This window comes from Theropithecus gelada, chromosome 8 (genome assembly GCF_003255815.1).
Source record: "Theropithecus gelada isolate Dixy chromosome 8, Tgel_1.0, whole genome shotgun sequence".
Taxonomy (NCBI): Eukaryota; Metazoa; Chordata; class Mammalia; order Primates; family Cercopithecidae; genus Theropithecus; species Theropithecus gelada.
Window position 1 is genome coordinate 55,762,981 of NC_037676.1, and position 13,132 is coordinate 55,776,112.

The window sequence follows — 13,132 nt, forward strand, 5'->3', positions numbered from 1 at the left end:
GAGTCGGAGAAGTCCTGTTGTATCAGAGTAAGATGGACGGTAGCTTTGATTGTGAGTGTGCTGAGCTGCAGCCACCTGATCACCTGTTAAGCAACAGCCGCCAGAGCTTCCTGTTGAAATATACGGCAAAAAAGGAAGCAAAGAAGCAAAACGGAAATGGTGCCTACCAGCTCCTTAGAACGACACTGCGCAGGACTAGTGAGGAGAATGTTCATAGAAGCCTGTTGTGTGCATATTTATTCACATGTTTGTTAAATGTCAAATCATTTAGCACAGTAATATGAGTTCTTAATATGTCATTTCATTCCGTTTCAGTTTCTTGAGTGTTTTCTTTAAACGTCTGCAGAGTTGCTGCCCCTTTCTTGAACTATGAGTACTGCAATCTTTTTAATTCTCGATAGGAGTAGAGTTTTTAATTCTCCATTTGAGCTTTAAGTCTAAGGGGAACTCAACAGGCCTGTTTGGCATATGCAGTGAACATCAAGAAACCATCTTGCTGTGGAACCGTAATTATTTTCTTCTCCCTTTTTGAAAAATCTTTCCTTTTGATGCCAGTTTCCGTGTTTACACAAGTTCAACAATTTGAAAGGAAAAGGCAAGAATTAGGGTTTCAAAATGGCAGAGAAATTTGAAAGTTTCATGAACTTTCATGGTTTTGATCTGGTTTGTGGACTTAAAACCAGTGGGTTGTGGAGGCAATGGCTTGGTTTTTTCTGCTGTAGACAATGACTGTGACAAAAGAGTGGCCATCAAGAAAATTGTCCTTACTGATCCCCAGAGTGTCAACATGTCTACATGAAATCACAATTATTAGAAGACTTGACCGTGATAACACTGTGAAAGTGTTTGAAATTCTTGGTCCCAGCAGAAGCCAATTAACAGACGATGTGGGCTCTCTTACGGAGCTGAACAGTGTTTACATTGCTCAGGGGTACATGGAGACAGACTTGGCTAATGTGCTGGAGCAGGACCCTGTATTGGAAGAGCACGCCAGGCTGTTCATGTATCAGCTGCTACAGGGGCTCAAGTATATTCACTCTGCAAACGTACTGCACAGAGATCTCAAACCAGCTATTCTTTTCATTAATACTGAAAACCTGGTGCTGAAGATATGTGACTTTGGTCTTGCACGGATCATGGATCCTCATTATTCTCATAAGCATCATCTTTCTGAAGGATTGATTACTAAATGATACAGATCTCCACATCATTTACTTTCTCATAATAATTATACTGAAGCCATTGACATGTGGGCTGCAGGCTGCATCTTTTCGAAATGCTGACTGGTAAAATACTTTTTGCAGGTGAACTTGAACAGATGCTGCTGATTTTAGAATCTGTTCTAGTTGCACATGAGGAAGATCATCAGGAGCTTCTTAGCATAATTCCAGTTTACATTAGAAGTGACATGACTGAGCCACACAAACCTTTAACTCAGCTGCTTCCAGGAATTACTTGAGAAGCACTGGGTTTCCTGAAACAAATTTTGACATTTAGCCCCATGGATCAGTTAACAAGCAGAAGTGCTCTCCCATCCTTACATGAGCATATATTCTTTTCCAAAGGATGAGGTAATTTCAAGTTATCGTTTTCATATTGAAGATAAAGTTGATGATGTTTTGCTTACGGATGAAACTCACAGTCACGTTTATAACTGCGAAAGGTACCATGATTGTCAGTTTTCAGAGCATGATTGGCCTATACGCAACAACTTTGATATTGATGAAGTTCAGCTTAATCCAAGATCTCTGTTTTATGTCACTGATGAAGAAGTACAATTTGATCCCTGAAAATATGTGGAGATTGGGAAAAGTATCTGGAGGATCCTGCTTTTGATACCAATTACTCTACTGAGCCTTATGAGCCAGATAATCATGAAAACAAATACTGTGATCTGGAGTGTAGCCATGTTTGTAACTACAAAACGAGGTCATCATCATATTTAGATAACTTAGTTTGGAGAGAGTGGAGTTAACCATCACTATGAACCCAGGCTTATCATAGATCTTTCCAACTGGAAAGAACAAAGCAACTAAAAAAATCTGATAAGAAAGGCAAGACAAAATGTGAAAGGAATTGATTGGTTAAAGCCCAGATAGCACTAGAGGAAGTATCAAAGCAATTGGCTAGAAAAGAAAAAGAAAAGAATCAGGGGTTTGACTTTGATTCCTTTATTGCAGTAACCATTCAACTTAGTTCCCAACATGAGCCTACTGATGTTGTTGACAAATTAAATGACTTGAATAGCTCAGTGTCCCAACTAGAATTGAAAAGTTTGATATCAAAGTCAGTAAGCCAAGAAAAACAGGAAAAAGGAATGGCAAATCTGGCTCAATTAGAAGCCTTGTACCAACCTTCTTGGGACAACCAGTTTGTGAGTGGTGGGGATGACTGTTTTTTCATAAATCAGTTTTGTGAGGTAAAGAAGGATGAACAAGTTGAGAAGGAAAACACTTGCACTAGTTACTTGGACAAATTCTTTAGCAGGAAAGAAGATCCTGAAATGCTAGAGACTGAGCCAGTAGAGGATAGGAAGCTTGGGGAGAGAGGAAATGAGGAAGGATTTCTGAACAACAGTGGGGAGTTCCTCTCTAACAAGCAGCTCAAGTCCACAGGCATCCCGCAGTTTCACAGTCCAATTGGGTCACCACTTAAGTCAATACAGGCCACACGAACACCTTCTGCTATGAAATCTTCCCCTCAAATTCCTCATCAAACTTACAGCAGCATTCTGAAACATCTGAACTAAAACACTCAGCAGACATTTGTCTTTGTGTTTTTCATGAAATGTATTTTGTCTTTTTCTTTAATAACTAGTGTTTAAGTCACTTTTTACTTGAATCAGATGGTGTCATTTAGTAAGGATTTTATTAGTTGGTTTATTTTATTATTGGTTTTTAAAATGCAGACTTTTCTTCTACATGTGAGACGGTTTTCATTTTAACTGGCATGTCATTTGCACACAAAATTAAAGAATAAAGCAAAATAATGCAACACAAGAGGAGACAAAAGAAATGCGCTAAGACAGGTAAAGAACATTCTCTCATAAAATGATGATCTGTTTTACAGGAAACAAACCTGGCCTTGAAATTTACACAGCGAGACTCTACATAATTGCATGAAAATATCTATTTTTTTTCCAAAAACATTTTTCAGTCATGAGTATTTTCAAGTTTTTCATACTGTACACATTTCTTAAAAGACATGATACCAGCAGCAATTGAAAATGAATGCTGAATTTGGTACACATGTGTTATCTACCTCAAGGTAAGAAGAGTATGTAGCAAAACATATACCACCCAGTGCTTCATGATACACACTTCTATTTAGCCAGCGTTTATTGTAGTAAACTATTCTTAATAAGACTCACTCGCTGTTTATAAATGTTCTGGTATGCATTCTTTATAGTGAAGTGTTAATACATCACATCTTATTTATTTTAGCGTATCAGTACATTTTCTGTATTTAATTATAAAAATTAATTTGGTTTAAAAAATTTATTTGCAAATACACTTCTTCAATTTGGCACTATGGTTTGTTGCCTACCTAGCTTAATATATAATGTCAGCTTATCCTAAGACTGTCCACGTACTTAATTTACTTAAGTGTTCGTTTTAAGTAATGTGCTCACTGTGTATAGGAATTTGTATTTTGTAGGTGCTTGGTCTATCTACCAAGAAAAATTAGGAATTGCTTTATTATAAAATGTTCCTAAAAGTCTTGTGTTTATTTTTTTAAAAAAGCCTAATGTTCTGTGTGCATGGAAGTAATTAAGGTATATCATTATTGTAGTTTAAAAGTTGTACATGATAAGGTATTTTGTTTTTACTGTATGTTTTTACTGAATGATCTATTCCCCATCCCAAGACAAGCATGAATAAAATTAGGTTAAATGTAACATGTGGCATTGCAGTCTCTTAGAATTTGTTTCATCTATTTTATTTTATTGCATACTATCTGTATCTTCGGTTATCCTATTTAAAGAAAAAGAACAAATAAAACGTGGCCAGCAAAAAAAAAAAATACAAGACCAGAGTTGATGAAAGAGAGAGAAATGCTAAGGATGGTAGGAAGTGAAATGGGTCACCTTGCAGATTTGACTGCTGTCCACGCAGACTGTGCTTCTCCTTTAGCCCAACACAGTGTAGTTTTCTCTTCACACCTCTCTGCCTGAACCTATTCTATTTCATTATTCTTTAATAGCTAGTCCTGCTAAGCTGAACTTATTATCGTTTATAATAAACAATGTTGTCTATATCTTTATTCATTCTGAAAACTCCTATCAAGCAGCTATTTTGGGCCAGGCGATAAGTAGATATGGGTCCTGCCCTCCAGCACCTACCAGCGAGAGGGGAGAGCCTAGATGCACACAGAAAAAGGACAATACAATACTGAGCACGCTGCGGGATTAGAAACATAAGAGCTTTGCACCCACTCACCGCTGGTACCACCTACAGCCACTCCCGCAAACTGAAGTCGGCTCAGTGAAGCGGTCACTTGCCAGCTATATAATCCGTCCTGCCTGCTCTCAGCCAGCTGTTTCTCACTAGGCTCTGCTGTCTTTGATACCCTCTCTTTTCAACTAGAGCCTGCTGCCCTTGGCTTATCAGAGGCTACTCCCCACTGTCATCTCCAGCTCTGCCCACAGCACCTGCTTGTGCATTCAGCGTCTGCATGAACTGAATGTTTGTGTCCTGCCAAAATTCAAATGTCAGAATCCTAACCCCCCATGAGATAGTATTAAAAGGTGGGGCCTTTGGGAAGTGATTAGATCCTGAGGGTGAAGCCCTCATGGATGGGATTAGTGCCCTTATAAAAGGGACCCCAGAGACACCTCTTCTTTTCTGCCATGTGAGGACAAAGCAGGAAAGTGGCCATCTATGACCAGAAAGCAGGTTCTCACCAGACCCCAAATCTCCCACTGCCTCTATCTTGGACTTCCCGGGTTCCAGACCTGTGAAAAATAAATGCTGGCTGTTTTAGCCACGCAGGCTATGGTATTCTGGCAGCTTGCACAGGCTAAGACAGCGCCTGTGCTTGGGTCAGTCGGGGTTCATGGCTTTCCTCTTGACCATTCCGCAGCTCCCTTCTCCTCACCCCTTCTTCCAGGACCAGGGTGCCAAAACACTCAGGCCACTCCACAAGCACTTAGAGGGTGCTGAGGCCCTTTAAGACATCTTGCAAGATCAAAACTATTTCCTTTTATTTTCACTTTTAGTTTAACTTCAGAGATAGATGTGCAGGTTTGTTATGCAGGTAAAGTCATGTCACCAGGGTTTGTTGTACACATTATTTGGTCACCTAGGTACTCAGCCTCGTACCCAACAGTCATTTTTCCTGATCCTCTCCCTCCTCCCACCCTCTGCCCTCAAAAGGCTCCATTGTGTGTTGTTCCCCTCTTTGTGCCTCTGTGTTCTCATCATTTAGTTCCCATTTATAAGTGAGAACATGGGGTATTTGGTTTTCTGTTCTGTGTTAGTTTGCAAAGGATAATGGACTCCAGCTCCAACCATGCTCCTGCAAAGGACATGATCTCGTTCTTCTTCTGACATTTGCACTGATGGTGGGTTAAACTGTTGGTGTTTAGCAGGAATCAGACAATGACACCAAACGGTGCTAGAAGTCAGTGAGCTCAAAACTGAAGTTTAAAAAAAGCCAGTTTCACTTAAGCACTTCACTTTATTGATGAAGCTGTAACAATTATTAACTTTAAGTCTCAACCTTTGAGTACACATCTTTGTAATATTCTCTGTGACGAAATAGGAAGTATGTATGAGGCACTTCATCTGCACAGGAAAGTATAATGGTTGTACCACAGAAAAATACATGTGATCATTTGAGTCTCAAGCTGTACTAATCACTTCTTTCATACAACACCATTTTTACTTAAAGAAATATTGCAAACTACCTATGGCTATTCAGAGTTGGGTCTTTAAGAGATTTTTTTTTCCAAGATGAACCAAGTGAGCTTGTCACTTCAAGGAAAACAACGGACAGTATTTCTTGCTGATATAAAATCCAACCTTTCAAGCCAAAACTTAAATTTTAGAACATTCCAAAATAAAGATTTTCATGGTGAAGTCAGTAGTCCTTCTAACAATATAATTTTTTGGTACCACATAATGAAATGCATTGACATTTGGAAGATCTGCATAACTTGGTGAACCAATGTTTTCCAAATGACCAATGCACGAAGGTTCAAAAGCATACATGGGTTATAAAGCTCCATCCAAAGTGAGATAACCCATTGGATTTGAATGTTATGGAGTATAAAACGATACTGGCAGGGTTTCAGACTTCATGCTGCAATTAGCCTTTAAGAAACTGTCACTGGCCCAATCTGGTATAGTATCAAAGACAAATATCCACAATTTTCTGAAAAGGCTATTGATATTAATATGTCCATTTTCTAACTACATATATGGGTGAGACTGGGTTTTCTTTATATACTTCAATCAAAACAGCACATTGTAGCGGACTAAATGCAGAAATAGATATGAGAATCCAACCGCTTTCCTATTATGCCAGACATTAATTAGAAAAAGTGTGTCACAACCACCAAAAAAGTAACACACGCCACTTTTTCCATTTCTTTTTGTTTTGTTTTGTTTGAGAAATTATAGCGTTTGTTTTTGTTTTTGTTTCTGGAGACAGAGTCTCACTCTTTCGCCCAGGCTGGAGTGCAGTGACGTGATCTCGGCTCACTGCAACCGCTGCCTCCCAAGTTCAAGCGATTCTCCTGCCTCAGCCTCCCGAGTAGCTAGAACTATAGTCACCCGCCACCATGCCCTGCTAATTTTTGTATTTTTAGTAGAGATGGGGTTTTGCCATGCTGGCCAGGCTGCTCTCGAACTCCTGACCTCAGGTGATCCACCTGCCTTGGCCTCCCAAAGTGCTGGGATTGCAGGCGTGAGCCACCGCGCCTGGCCTATAGGTATTTTTATTAAAAGGCATTATTTGTATGTCATATAATTGTCATTTTCATTTTTCAATGGATTTAATAAATACATATTTTTAATCTTCTTAGGTTTATTTCCTAACTTGGAAAATATAAATATCACCCACATAAACACAAGCTCTTTGTGCCCTCAACAATTTTTTAAAATGTAAAGAGGATCTGAGACCAGGAACTTTGAGAACCACCATGATATGTGTCTCTGGCTTACCCCACCCATGAGACATTAGCGGGAAACGAGCTTCAGGGGGGGCCCAAGGAACACTGCAATCTTTCAGTAGTCAGGGAAGGCATCATAAAGAAGGCCCCTTATGAGCTGCCAGCTGAAGGATGTACAAATTATCTAAGGAGTTTGTGTTCTCCTTAGATAGCTCTCTAAAAGAGCGTAATAATGCCTGTTGATTAGTGTGATGGAAGAACTCTGAACCAAGAGTCATACAATAGGATGTTCCTATTTTATATAAAGCCATTGATTTATCATCTATGGGTTTCCTGACCTATAAAATGTAGACATTTCTCAGCCTTCCTTGCACATCGGTGTGGCCACATGACTGCTACTTAGTTAATAAAGGCAGGCAGCAAGTTCTGTGCAACTCTGGCATCACACTAGGAAGCTGCTTACATCCACTTTCTCTTTCCCGCTTTTCACTGGCTGGAAAATGGCAACTGCTAGAGAACACTGCTTGGACCCTGAGATATCTACTTGTTGAGGATGGCAGAACCACCTAAGGAACCTGATAACAAGGAGGCCTCAGGGAGCAACGCCACTTAATTTACCCTGGGCTATCTGGTTAGCTCTGGGCTGTTATGTGAGAGAGAAATAAATGTCTAGATTATTGAAACAACTTTTCTACGCATCTCTTTGGTGCAATTTTTGCTTCTACCAAAACTGATGCAGAGCTGAAGACAATTTCTTGATCCTCAACTAAGTAGCAAATATGTTGGTGTTTCTGCATTCACAAATCCAACTCTCAGAAGTTCAAAGACTAATTCATCATCAAGAAACAAAATCAATGTACATTATAACCCTGTCTAAAAGCACTGAGACAGGTATGATTTTCAGTTATTTTTCTGCAGGCATTTAATTACGCCTTGACTGAACATGCAAATGTCCCCATTAGGATTGTTTCCTTTTCTAGTAAAATATTTTGCTCAGTTATAACCACTGCTTTTTTCTTGACATCATTTATTGCTCTGAATTAATAGAATCTGAATTCATTGATTGGGTGGATGTCAAGTTGAAAGCCCATATAGTTCAAGAGCAGGATAACCATTTTTCTTACAATTATATAGTTCATGAACACAGAGGCTTTGGATAATGTGTCACATAAGGTCACTCCTGAGACCAATATAAACAGAAATGGCAAGAGAAATAAGACAGAGGTGCAGAACAGTAGGAGTTTCTAAAGTTCAATGAAGTAGAAAAAGTTTTGACTGTAAACTCTAAACTGGCTTGTCATAAAAGACAATCCTTTTAGAGTCTCTGAACTAGAACAAGATTGGCAAGTAATGTAAAAAGTAGAGTATGCCCACACAGTACAAAATTAGATAGGGAACTGCCTGGTGCATTTGCTCTACAAAGACTTCTACATAAGAATAAAATCTAAGGTTTTTCTTTTTATTATTATTATTATTATTATTATTCTGAGACAGAGTCTTGCTCTGTCATTTGGGCTGAAATGCAGTGGTGTGGTTTTGGCTCACTGCAACTTCCGCCTCCCGGGTTCACATGATTCTCCTGCCTCAGCCTCCTGAGTAACTGGGATTACAGGCACCCACCACAACGCCCAGATAGTTTTTTGCATTTTCAGTAGAGACGGAGTTTCACCATGTTGACCAGGCTGGTCTTGAGCTCCTGACCTCAAGTGATCCGCCCACCTTGGCCTCCCAAAGTGCTGGGATTACAGGCATGAGCCACCGAAAATTTAAGGTTTTTCTTGATCCTTTTGAGAGTATCATCATTTTCTGTTTTGATATTAGAATCCACCATGATACCTTGGTCTCAAACCTCAGCTATCTTATTTAGGATCTTCTCTGTATCCTTAAAGTCCAACTAAACAGGTGGAAAAATGGAGAATGACTGCATATCATGATGAGATGGTATTAAACTTCCTCAGGCTGTGGTTGCATTTGTCACTGGATGAGACAGGAGGGCACCCAGTGACATGGCCAATCCCAGTTGCCTGCGCTTCTCGATTTCCCCATGCAGGTCACACTATCCTGGAGTCCTCCACAGCAGCTGTTCCTCCCATTTGGGAAGCCAGGCAACCTCGGAGGACCTGCAAAATCATTCCCTCACACACCCGAAATCCTCATGTACACTGTTTCTCGCACAATTTCAGGTGGTTAAGGGAGCTTCTGAAACCCATTCCTGCATCTTGAGCTTAGATGATTGCCAGGCCCCAGTCTCACTGGGTGGAAGCTCTCAACCTTCATGCATAAAATTACTCTGCTCAGGAAGTCCCTGGGGAGCACAAAGGAGGCAAAGTTGAGGCACAGGGAGAGGCCTCCGAGTGCCTCTATGACTGGGGTAAGAAGGGCAGGCAGAAACCACACATCGTCACAGATCCCTTCAGACGAAGCCATCCACTCAACAAACGAGGAGACCACCAGCAGGTCCAGGGAATGCCTGGGACCATGGAGCAGACCCGGGCCTCTGATTGGCCTGCCCAGAGCACTCTGCAACCTACCACACATGTGGACATGCGCAGGTGATGCTAGAGGACGGGGGACAGCAAACAGCATTTCTTTCTTCTCCAGTGCTATTTGTAACCATTGAGAAAGGAGGGACCTGGACACTCACTAGATGGAGGTCATAATGGCACCTTCTTTACTGATGAATTGATGTGAGGGTGTGGTTCTATGTGTGTGTCCCAGGGGCCTGGGAGGAAATCAGGGGGCCACACAGCCAGAGTGCCCAGCCAGGACTGCAGGAAGAGAGAGGGGAGCAAACCTCCAGTGCTTTCATATTGTTCATAGATTAGCTGCACCCAGTCGGGAAGGAAGGTCAGCGGCCAATCAGGCAAATCAATCCTTCACTGGGGAGGAAGAAGGGGAAAGGAATGTCCCTGCAGTGGAGGTCTCTGCACTTAGAAACGCAAAGCCAGGTGTAGAGTGCACATGCATTTGAGTTACCTCTCTGACCCCCAGGGCTGGCCACAGCTTTTTATCATGCCAGTACACGACAGCAGTCACACCTGGTGAGGGCTGCCCCATCTCATGAGGATGCACATGATAGCATGCGTAGCTTACAAACATGGGAAACCTAGTATCACATGCATGTAAGCAGGCACAGCATATCTGGGAGAAACATTGGGTTCACATCGTATAAAAATGCTGAACTTGCATAATTCAATGATGCTGTGTTCCTGTCAGGTCACTGGTTTCTCCTCATGCTCCAAATCCAGTCTCTGGCCAGACACTAGGCCCTCACTCAGACACTCGCTCTTGCACGGGATTCATTTGACAATGATGGTACCCGCGGTCACCAGGAGAGGGAGTCTCTGCACCCAGAGGGTGCCTCAGGGCCCATCGAGGCAGACTCGCACCTAGATGTTAGGGCCACGGCTTCCATGCCTCTCCCGTAGAACTCTGTGTGTGACCAACAAGCACATGAAAAGTGTTCAACATCACTAATCATCAGGAAGATGCAAATTAAAACCACAATGAGATACCACCTTACACTGGTCAGAATGGCTGGTTATTATTAAAAGGTCAGAAAAACAGCAGATGTTGGTGTCGATGTCAAGAAAATGGAATGCTTAAACACTGTTGATGGGACTATAAATTAGTACAATTTCTGTGGAAAACATTATGGAGAGTTCTCAAAGAATTAAAATAGAACTACCATTTGACTCAGCAATCCCACCACTGGGTATCTGCCCCCGAAAAAAGAAATCATTATATCAAAAACATACCTGCACTCATATGATTATTGCAACACTATTTACAATTACAAAGATATGGAACCAATCTAAGTGCCCATCAGCCAATGACTAGATAAAGAAAATGTGGTACATATATACCACGGCATACTAAACAGCCATGAAAAAGAATGAAATTATGTCTTTCGCAGCAACATGAATGGAACTAGAGGCCACTAAGTGAAATAACTCAGAAATGGAAAGTCATATACCACATATTTTCACTTATAACTGGGAGCTAAATAGTGTGAACACATGGACATTGACTGTGGAATAATAGTCATTGGTGCTCCATTAGGTAATTTCTCATCCCTCACTCCACTCCCACCCACCACCCATTTTTCCGAGTCTCCAGTGGGTATTATGCTCAGCCATTTTAGTGTAACTATCATCCAAATAGTGTAACTATCATCCTAATAGTGTATCCATCCGTTAGAAATTACCTAATGCATACATACACTATTTGGATGATACTTACACTAAAAGCCCAGACTTCACCACTACACAATATACCCATGTAACAAAACTGCAATTGTACCCCCTAAATCTGTAAAAATAAAAATATACAAAAACATTTTTAAAGAACTCTGTGTGTGTGTGTGTGAGAGAGAGAGAGAGAGAGAGAAAGAGAGAGAGCGGTGTATCCATAGGAAGGCCTAGTTGAGATAGATTTAATAGTTATGCATTAGATAATCTTCTGTTTGTCAAGTAATTGTGCTATAAATAAAAGTAATTTGAGCAGGTTACCTCTGGTTGGTTTCTACATTCTCATATCTACTCCACTGGAGTGAAAGTACTGAAGTGCAGTATCGGACTTTGTATTAATTACATTTTCTTATTTTCTGTGTTCTTGATTCTTTAGCATTTAGGGCCTTGCTGACCCTGGAGACGCTGCCCCTCCCAGAGTTTGCTCTCCTAGAGAAAGCAAATAGCTCACCTAGGAGCACACCTTTCAAACACAAAGAAACCAAATCCAGAGCCCACTCTCACCACCTTCTCTATGTGGCTCTTACACTCTGGCTCCTGTCCCCCTGCTCTGGTCACCCCAGACCAGAGACAAGATATCTAGGAACAACCCCTAAGTCCTAGAGCCCACTGAAATGATTCAAACCAGCAAATGCTAAACCTGCTCACCCATTCCTTCCCAGGACAGCACAGTAAAGGCTCCCGCCAGCAGCCCCCTCTCTCCACCTGCTCACCTCGCCTTGGTGCTTCCCCATGTGAGCCCCCATGGAGGGAGGGCCACCACACCCAGCTAATTTTTGTATAAAGGACTGGCTGCATGTCTTGTCATATTTGATTAAAACAAATCTCAGGTATCATTAAAACAAATTTGAATTCCCTTCTACCCGCACTCTACCTACACCCTAGCCATACATAGCTTTAACACAAGGGAAAGGATCCGTCCTTCTCCATACCAGCCAGGCTGAGGAAACTTAGAAGCAGAAGGTACTCCATGAAGAGATAAAACCCAGCATCAGGGGTCACAATGCCTCGCAATGCTGGGCAGGTTCCCATGGAGAGAGCACTGGCCGAGAATAAGAGAGGCACCGTGCTCACTGGGAACTGAGTTGTTTGGTCATGGTATTTTAAACATATAAGACAGAACATCAAGATAATGCATTCCAAAGATACCATCCAGAAGCAAATTCTGTCATCACAAAGTACTGTCAACAGTCAAAAACAATGGTGTGTGTGTAAGAGAAAGAAGGAAGGGGGAAGAGAGAGAGAAGGCCTTCCAGCAAGGTCAAGTTAAGTTGGAGACATCATTAAACTGTGTTTCAACATAAACTTAAAACATCTCTCAGCCAGGTGCGGTGGCTCATGCCTGTAATTCCAGTACTTTGGGAGGTTGAGGTGGGCAGATCACTTGAGGTCAGAAGTTCAAGATCAGCCTAGGCAAAATGGCAAAACCCAGTCTCTACTAAAAATACAAAAATTAGCCAGGCATGGTGACACATGGCTGTAAGCTCAGCTAGTTGGGAGGCTGAGGGGGGAGGATAACCTGAGCTCAGGAGATGGAGGCTTCAATAAGCAGAAATCACACCACTGCACTCCAGCCTGAGCAACAGAGTAAGACCCTGTCTCAGAACATAAATTTTTAAAAGAAAATCTCTCATCTTACCTTCTGGGACTACAAATTAAAGGTATGGTTCCTTCCTATGAGCTTCTAAGGCAACTAACACAATGAAAATAAATATTTACACAATAATCTAGAGATTTCTGCATATTAGAAGAGACATTTCATATATTA

The 13,132-nt window shown here is 41.3% G+C and overlaps 1 pseudogene; it reads left to right on the plus strand.

Annotated features, from left to right (window-relative positions):
• Positions 1-615: 615 nt before the first annotated feature.
• LOC112630698 lies at positions 616-2,749 on the plus strand (annotated as a pseudogene).
• The last annotated feature ends 10,383 nt before the right edge of the window (positions 2,750-13,132 follow it).